The following is a 10,305-nucleotide window of genomic DNA, read 5'->3' as shown; positions in this document are numbered from 1 at the left end:
AAAAACGAAGCCAAATGAATGGAATTAATTACACAATTTCTTTATAGCTGGAGTGCTAATCTAGGGTGCAATGTCGATGGAACAGAGACAAACCCAGAAGGTTTCCAAGTAATCTTTATCAGTTAGGATTAGTCCTGGTTGCATATAAAAGGAAAACCAAAATAACGTGAAACACTCAGGATTTAGTCTTCTAATAGAAAAGAAGGTAGAATAGGCTCTTCAGTATTGACATGAATGCTCCAAAAATAATTAGAAACTCAGGGTCCTTCTTTCTCTCTGCCTCTGGCTTTCATCCTCAAGGCATTCACGGTCCAACACAACTACTGGAGCTCTAGCCATGTCTGTAGCTCATGTAACAGACAGGAAGAAGCAGGATGAAAGAAGGGTGTACCTCCCAGCTGCATTAACTCCCTTTTCTGGAAAAACCACAGAATTCTTCCATCGTAATGTTTCCGTCACCATCTCACTGCTCAGAACATAGACACATAGCCACACACAGCATTACAGGAGCCTGGGAATTAACATTTTAGATGGGCATATTGCCGGTTCAAATAAAAGTGGGGTTCTTACTGAACAAGAAGTAGAGAAAGGTTTTAGGATAGGCAATTAGCCACTGGACAGCAATCTAAAAAATCAATAATTATCCAGGTGCTGCTTCTCACCTCAATTTATTGAAGTTGACTGTACAGAGAAACCATGCAGAGTAAATGAACACTTGACACTTTTACCCAAATAACTCTCAATAATCCTCAGGGAAATTCTAGCTGCTAGTGGACCTCACATAGGCCAGGACCTGACTGAGAGTAAAGCATGCAGGCTGTAGAGTCAGGCAGGGATGGGTTTGAACCCTTGCTCTATACTCTCTAGGCATATGACTTAACTTTCCTCAAATATAAAATAGGGTTGTCAATCTGCCTCAGAGGATTGTGGGTTAAGAGAATGTAGGACAATCCCAGAGGATGGGATTGTTATTTTTCTCTACGGCAGTTTTCCTTATCAGTTATCCCACATGACTTTTAATGACTAATCAAAATAGATTTACAGCCCTATTCTAAGCAGAATAAGACTTTGTGTCCTGTTGTATGTCTAATGACATGGAACCACTTCATTGCTCAAGGGATATAATCAGAAATGCCTGTACAGGTTAGGTAGTCACGTCTCTGTTAGGTGCACAGATATTTCTAGGATATGACTTTCATTTGGTTTCTAGTCTCATGTGTCTAAACTGAGTCTGGACATGTGGTCTCACATATAAATGGTACCAATGGTGACAACTGGTAATGTACTTTGAATGGGGACTACCTAGCAAAGATCCTGGGTTGCTGGTGGTAGAGGCTGTTTTTTTACCTGGATGATAGAATATGTCTCAAGCATTGTATTTAGTTTGACCTTCCTGTAGAAATTCCTGTATTTTAGACATTGTACTTAATTTGATCTTCCTGAAGAAAACCCCTGTGGAAAAACAGATCACCAGGGCTAAAGTATAAATAATACTGTATTAGTACCCACCATCGCCCTAATGAGTTTTCTATTTTGTAAAGTGATTTCTAATTCTTTACATCCTCTGAACTTCGTAAGAATCCGGCAAGGTCAGTAAGGCTGGGGAAAGGATTATTTTCCTTGTTCTGCACATGAGGAAACAGAGACACAGCTCTAAGTGTCCTACATGAAGCCATATGGATTTCAAGCTTCCGAGCCAAGACCAGAATTCAGGCCCTCTGACTACAAGCTGGTACCTTTTCAGTCCCGCCAGAAAGCAAATCCGCGGAGAGGCCGCTGAACAGCTTCTGAGTTGTCAGAAGGCCAAACTTGCAAGCAGTTTCTGGAACAGTAGAGATGACAGCAGGTGAGACAGGGCAGCTGTTTTTATCAGGTTATAATTTTGTGTTAGTAGCTTCCCCAGAACATCCTTCATTTACCCTGGAGGAGTTAGTGAGAGTCACCGTACGTTCACTGACATCTGAGGTTTTGCTGGGCTGTGCTATCAGAGCAGTGAGAACTGGCACCTGTGATCAGCAAAATGAATCCCTGGGGTGAAGCACCAGGTGATTGTAGGGAGACAGAAAATAAAACAAAGACAAGCTCATTCATAGTTTCGTTCGGCTAAGATTAACCACCATACATACATCTGTAGTCCTGATTTAGGTATTAGGGACACAAATATGAATAATAGACTACAAAACTATCAATAGTTTTGATTCTGAGGAGGTCAAACTTGACTAGGAAAGAGAGAAAAGCACATCTGACAAGTACTGTTTTAGAAAGTTATAAATAAAGTACAGTGAAAGAAAAGAAGAGGGAAAGGCTGCTTCGTTTTTGGAGTAGTAACATTTGAACTGGTGCTTGAAAAATGAGGAGCTTTTATCACTGAAACAGGAGGCATAGGACGTAATGGACGTGGAGACAAGATGACATCTGTCATGGTCAGGGAATTTTAAGTGGTTCATTGTGGCTAGAACATATGGTGTAGGGACTGGGGGTGGTAGGGTGGGAGAGGAAGGTAGAAGTGAGAAATGAAGTCTGAAAGGTGTAATGGGATCTGACATCAAGGCGGAAGTGTATGGCTGAGGAATTTATACTTTATCTCACAGGTGGTAGAGAAGGGTTTAATCAGGGGAGTGACATGATCAGAGCTGCCTTAGAAACAATTCTGGTGCCCCGTGAAGGTTAAACATGGATGAGTGCTACTGGGAGGGGCAGGAAAAAGTAACTCAGCAAAGCAATGGATGCTTCCCTGGTAGCAGAGCTCTTTTTGTATTTTCTTTCCCTTAAATTTGCTTCTACTCTTTTATGTATTTTTTTTTTCCAGTAGTTTACAGGCATTCTGGAGATATTAGTGCTCTTTCCAACTAGCTCAGGAGTTAGCGCCAATGGTCCACCTGAATATTCATGACAGACCATAATACCATTTAACATGAGTAATTAAAGAGGAGTTTAAAGAGTCCTGGGCCAGCACTGCAGAGACCCACAGGCAAACCTGGGGGGACTACTTTACGGCAGCCCCATTCTCCACACAACGCACTTTCAGGTATGTCTGTGGCCCTCTGCCCATCGCAGGTCAATTTGCTGTGGAAATAATGTCGCTGTAGTTTATGGGCAAAATCCCAGGTTCTGGCCTCTAAGATGACAGCATTAGCTGGATAAGACAGATACTGAGAATGAGTAGCCCAAGGATTCTTGACATTTCTTCTAGCCATAAGCCACAGAGAACCACTATTCAAAGTGTAACATTAAGAAGCTGAGCTTCAGGAAGCTCTGGGAAAAGATAAGATTAGTTATCTGCTAAAGAAAGAAAAAAGAGGGGAAGGAGGCTGTTCCAGGTAGCCTAGAAGATACCTACCTGTTCAACTGGTTCTGTGGTCCTAATGGAATCAATCAGACAAGTGTGGACAGAGAGAAAAAGCATCACTTGAGCCAAAAACTTGATTTCAACGATTTAGTTTCCTGGGTTGAATGACTGGTTTCTGGCTAAATTTTCCAGGCAGTTCAGTAACTGGAAGTCACTGTTTTATGCCTAATTTTACATATACATATGTATATGCATAAGTTTTCAGGCAGTCAAGTTTTATGAATAGTCCAAGCCAGAGAGATGTGGGCATCTGTGATCCGTTTTACATAAGGCAATGTCTTTTATATCTTTGGAAATAAATATCATGCTATAATTTCTTTTGTGATTCTTTTTTACTTAGAAATAAAATAGTTATGTTTTCCCTATGTCCTTAAATCTGCTTAGTCAAAGATCCATTACCACCATATTCTTCCAAGTGCCCACGCGCTGACCACGTGTCTACTTTGGGTAGCAACAGTAACAATAACGGCTAACATTTACATAGCATTTGCCAGGTATTATTCTAAGTGTTTACTATTTATTAATTTGTTTAATCCTCACATTAACCTGAAAAGATAGTTCTTCATAAAAGATGGGATAATTGGGGAACAGAGAGATTAAGTAATCTGCACAGTCACGCTGCTCTACGTGGCAGAGCCGGAAGACACCACTAGGCAATCTGTCCTTCTTACCTCTCAGAGCACAGCCTGGCCAAGGGTTCATACCCAGCAAGGACTAGAATCAAATTATCTCAAGAGCAAAGTGTTCACCATTAACGTCCAATCTCTTTTTCTGTTCTTTGTTAATCATTCCACAGAAAGAACTGAAAGCCATTTTCTAATAGACTGGAGAATGTGCCAACTTGATAAGATGTACTATATGTGAACTGGGGGGCAACAAGCCTGTGTCCTCATCCCAGATGTCACATATGACAAAAGATTTCACATCAGGTGCTGATTTTTTATCAATTCCATTTTACCTGTGCCTCATCCATGCTTTGCTGAAAAAGAAATGAGTGGCTAGGCATTCAAATATCATTTATTTCAAAATGCCTGTCTCACATGTCATCCTAAATGTCATTACAAAACGTAAAAAGGGGACTTTCTTGGTAGTGCAGTGGTTAAGAATCCGCCTGCCAATGCAGAGGACACAGGCTCGAGTCCTGGTCCGGGAAAAATCCCACATGCCGAGGAGCAACTAAGCCTGTGCACCACAACTTCTGAGCCTGCGCTCTAGAGCCCGTGCTCCGCAACTAGAGAAGCCACCGCTATGAGAAGCCCACGCACAGCAACGAAGAGTAGTCCCCCCTCGCAGCAACTAGAGAAAGCTTGCGCGCAGCAACGAAGACCCAACGCAGCCAAATATAAATGAATAAATAAATTTATTTAAAAAAAACCCAAACAAATGTAAAAAGCTCTCCTTACTCTTTAATTAGCTACAGGAGAAAACAGTGGGGTTACACAGTGCCTTATGATCAAATCATGCACTGAAGCATGGAACACAGAGTGCTTGAGGCGAAAAGGTAAGGAGGCTTTCCTTGCTTCCTCTCTGCCTCCCTGCTTGGTGTCCTGTACAGGTTGCTGTCTCCTCTACTACCCCACATTTCAGGCCTGAATTATGTCTTCACGCTGTGGTTGATACATCAAGCCACTGATCATTCGTGAAGGACGTGAAGAGGGAAGCTTATCTGGGCATCAAAATCCTAGTGTTTTTTCCAGGCTCCCTTGGAACTTGGAGGTCATTGTCCTGGGCTATAGCATCAACCGGCCAAGAACCAAGCTTTGGTTAATTATTTAAAGGGAAAAAGACATTCCAAATGTCTGTTTTACAAATGTTACATAAAAACCTGGTCTTAATTCTTTTGCAAATCATGAATAAGGGTGTGAAATCAAGTAGGAAAATATGGTCTCTGGCTTCTGTCCTTACTCCCCAGCCCCTACCATCAACACAGCAGACCTTTTCTCAGCTATTCTCCTCTTGTCCTTTGGCCATTTTTCTTCATCTATCAGCCCAGTTCTCCCCTTGTTATACCCTTCTACCAACCTTCTCTAATAGAATTATGTATGTAATTTTTTCCCACATAGTTATATGAAAATGTTTTCATTTAATGAAACAGCAACTAAATTAGAAAGATAACACATTTAAATGGCTACATTTTCTTTTTTTTTAACATCTTCATTGGAGTATAATTGCTTTACAATGGTGTGTTAGTTTCTGCTGTATAACAAAGTGAATCAGCTATACATATACATATATCCCCATATCTCCTCCCTCTTACATCTCCCTCCCACCCTCCCTATCCCACCCCTCTAGGTGGTCACAAAGCTCCAAGCTGATCTCCCTGTGCTATGCGGCTGCTTCCCACTAGCTATCTATTTTACATTTGGTAGTATATATTAGTCCATGCCACTCTCTCACTTCATCCCAGCTTACCCTTCCCCCTCCCTGTGTCCTCAAGTCCATTTTTACATCTGCGTCTTTATTCCTGTCCTGTAAATGGCCACATTCTCAAGATGTGAAGGGTGGAAGAAACAGGGGCATTACAGGGTGAAAGCCCTCTGTTGAGTGCTTCTGGGTCTCATGGTTTACCAAGTCTCTAATCAGCTGTGTGATATAACTGGGGTATACTAAGTACGGCATTTTAACAGCATGGTGGTTTTATTAGTCATACTATTCTCCCTTCCTTGCCTATTTCCGTCCCTAAAGCCTAGAAAAGCCAAATACTTACTTTCTCAGCCTCTCTTGTGAATAGGAGTAGCCCCTGACCCAGTTCTAGTCAATAACATATGAAGGGAAATCTGCTAGAAGATTCTAGGAGAGGTATTTTTCTCCCTGTTAAGAGAGCAGCCAGTGCGGGTGGAGAAGGCTCTCTCCCCACTGCTTCCTACTTCTGCAGGTGGTTGTGTGAGGACATGATGGTGGGAGCTGCTGCAGCCATCTTGCAGCAAGGAGAAGGCCAAGAGAATTGCAGAGACACTGACAGAGGGATTGATATCATTCAGTTGCTGAAGTATTCACTCAACAACAGTTTGTTGAATGTTTATTATGCACCAGGCACTGTACTAGTGCTGGGGGTTCATATTGTACAAAATAAACAATGTCCTTGCTTACAGGGAGCTTACATTTTAGTAGGAGGAAAGACAGCCAATAATAAATATATGTCAGCTAGAGTTAAGAGTTATAGTGAACAATTAAGAAGGATAAGGGATCTGGTGAGTGATAGGGTGATATTTTATACAGGTGGATAAAGGAAATTCGATCTGATAAAGTGACAATTGAAAGACCTAAAGAAAGTGAGGGAGGAAGTCAGGCAGATATTTGAGGGGGTGGGTAGAAGTGATCCAGGAAGAGGGAACAGCATATGCAAAGGCCTCATTGTCTCTCTGGAAGCAGCAACAAAGGAGAAGAGGGTCCATTTGCTTGCTGAGGTTTTGCCAAGGAGAATCACAAGGGTGCAAAAGAAAGAAACCTGACCCAGAAAGAAAAGGATGGTTGAAGGGACTTCTTTTGCAAGAAAGCAATCACTGCTGCTTATCTCCTTATTCTGGTGAAGAGTATGACAAGTCAATTCCAAGACTCAGTGAGCCTGATACACAGGATATGATCAAAAATAACCCCCTTTTGAAGGCTCTGGATAGTTTCATTAGAGCAGCGCTATCCAATAGAAATTTAATGCTAGCCTCATATATAATTTAAAATATTTTAGTAAGCATATTAAAAAAGTAAAAACAAGTAAATTTAAGGACATATTTTATTTAACTGAATATATTCAGATATTATCATTTCAACATGTGACACAAGCCTCATTTCTTTTTTTTTTTTTGTGGTACGCAGATCTCTCACTGTTGTGGCCTCTCCCGTTGCGGAGCACAGGCTCCGGACGCGCAGGCTCAGCGGCCATGGCTCACGGGCCCAGCCGCTCCGCGGCATGTGGGATCTTCCCGGACTGGGGCACGAACCCGTGTCCCCTGCATCGGCAGGCGGACTCTCAACCACTGCGCCACCAGGGAAGCCCGACACAAGCCTCGTTTCAAGTGCTCAGTAGCCACATGTGGCTCATGGCTACCATATTGAACAACATATCTTCAGAGAACCAAATATGAAAAAAAGCTTTTTTTAATAGAAGACTTCTGTAAGGATAAAACACAAAGTATTTTTAAAAACTCAGTAATAATTTTAACTGTTTTAATGTATCCCAACCAAAACTCAGACCATTTCTAAATCATTAAAATCTAGAACAATATTTGAGAAAAATCCAAGACTTGGCAATTCAAGGGAAAATGGGGATGATAATATCCATTAAGTTGATGTACATACTAAATGAGATGATATACATATTTTAAAAAATAGAGCACAGTATAAATATGCCTCTGTGATATGAATAGTATTACTTCCTTGCTTTATTCGAATATTGGTCCCTGGTTATATAAACACTTCAGAAATCTGCAGATGATTCTTTCCTTCCAATATGATTGTGCTTTTAGTTTTTAAAACAATTATACATTAGGAAACACCGATCAGGAACACACTTAAAGTCCTAGGGATAATCAGTTTCATAAAAACTGTGACCTTTCCCAACATTCAAGAAATATCTGGTTCTGCATACATGGGAAATCTAGAGAGTTTCTAATGTAGTAACAAATGGGGGAATGGGAAACTCTGATGGTTTATGAAGCCTTTTCTGAATTAAAATCTGATTTAATTTACTGTATTCTGAAAGATATAAGTAAATATAAACATAAATATATAAGTGTAAATATATAAACATCTTTTTTCTTCATAATGTCTGAGATTTCTGAATTTCTCTGTAATTACATTTAGCAGCGAGAAAACATCCATGACTGTGCTGAACAGATCCCAGGAATCTGTCAGCTTTTCTCAGCATAGTAACCCACTGATCACTGCCTCAGACCTTCAAGAGATACATAGGCCGTGTGCCTGTGCTTACAGAACTTCAGAGGTTTCCATGGATACGGGAATTTCAGTGATAAGGCACATTGACTATCGTTTTTCTTGTCACCAAGAGTCCTGTAAACACTTGTGCTTTAAGATCTTGTGCAGAAATTTAGCATTTTATGGAGGACCAAGTCAGAATTATGTTTTCCCAGATGCATTGTATGATTTCCCCTTAGGGCAAAGTCCCTGAAATCATTTACATTTGTGGCCTGTTTTTGCTAATGGACTTTTATTTATTAGGCTAATAAAAGACAATAAAGGCTTAACTACATTGTCAGTATCACTTTTAAGGGACAGATATTTATACTGTGTAAATGTTACAATTAATGAAGAAGACAGTTTGCTCTAAATTTAAAATGGAAAGAAGCAAATAGGAAAGCAAGAACAGGAATATTATGTATATATTTAGCCATTTCTCTTCCCGAACAGGGTGAGATGTAAGTGTCAGTTTCAAGGACACCCTTGTGTCACATCTATCAACAAATCATTGTTTGAATGCCCTCTTTTCATATTCAGTTTTTTTGTATAATTAAAAGACCCTTTTGTCAATCTGTGAACATGGCAGGCTATGTCATTACTTTTCCCATTTCATATACATATAACTGAGGCTCTGGTTTAAGGAATATGTCCTGTGTCACACAGCTAGCAAGTGGCAGAACTGGGATTAGAACCCAAGACTATCTCACTGTCAGGACTCTTCCACTGTCCTTTTTCCTGGGCAGAATACAGGCAACTTCTTCTATAGAAGTCGTATCCCTGTCCTTCCTTCCTTGCCACAGGCTGATAGTTTTCTGTGCCTCTGACCTGGGCGCCATCAAATCATTCTTTTCTCCACTCATTTCTCCAATTATTCAGTCCCCTTGACTGCCCCAGACACTTGGCTCAGCCTAATTCATCAAGTTTAGCAATTTCAAATGCACATAACCATCAGGAAGCAGCAGTCACAAAGATATCACATAGCCTGGATGTGCACCACACGAGGACTCAGTAGGGAAACAGATTGCTAGTTCCAACCATATTGACCAAGAATGTACAAAGCCCATTGAAAGAGAGGCTTGAGCCCATTGAAAGAGAGGCTTGAGCAATTTGGACCAAAATCCAGTCTGAGCAGACATGTTGCCTGGATAGTCAAGTAGAGAAAAAAGTTTTTACTTTTACAGCATTGACTTTGGGGGGCAGGGTTGGAACTATATGACTGACGGTCTCTACTCCCACTTACTATGCTCTGGAGCCAAAAACCTCTGCATCATCTGAGCAAGTATCTCAGTTAAGGCCATGAGATCTTTACAAGACCATTTTTGCATGAAGACTCTCTCATTCACCTTGTATTTGTGCAGGGTCATCTGTTTTTGCGCTTTTTTCACCTAAAAGGAAGACTTTGCTTTTAATGTCTAATAAAAGAGGGAGTCTGGGTAGAGGAAGAGCTCTTGACTAAGAGATCTGATCTGGGCCCTGCCCTGGGAGACCCTGAGTGTAGAGCTTCACAGCTCAGGCCTCAGAGCAGCTGCCAGGACCTGAGTAATCATGGGTTTCTTGTGAGGCTCAAATGAGACAAAGGATATGAAAGTGCTTCGCTAATTGTAAAACAGGCATTAAAAAACAGAGTTCTTTTGCATAAATAACAAGGTCCTAATGTATAGCACAGGGAACTATATTCAATATCCTGTGATAAACCATAATGGAAAAGAATATTAAAAAAATGTCTCTGTGTATAACTGAGTCACTTTGCTATTCAGCAGAGACTGGTACAGCATTGCAAATCAACTACACTTCAATAAAAAAACATAATACAAAAAAAAAAAAAACCCAAAACAAAGCAGGGTTCTTTTGAGGACTAACTTCACATATTGCCAATTGATTTTAGTCTCCATGTGTTAAAAAGGCAAATGATGACTCTTGTTAACACTGGGCTTTTGCTGGACTTTATTCATTTTACAAGAAACATGACTAAAGTATCTCCATTACGGTTATTTCAATATGTTTCAACCCTTTCAGCCTAACTAGGCAGCAGCTGAGGGTGT

This window comes from Delphinus delphis, chromosome 4 (genome assembly GCF_949987515.2).
Source record: "Delphinus delphis chromosome 4, mDelDel1.2, whole genome shotgun sequence".
In the NCBI taxonomy this organism is placed as follows: domain Eukaryota; kingdom Metazoa; phylum Chordata; class Mammalia; order Artiodactyla; family Delphinidae; genus Delphinus; species Delphinus delphis.
The sequence above is the reverse complement of the archived record's forward strand: the minus strand, read 5'-3'. Positions refer to the sequence as shown.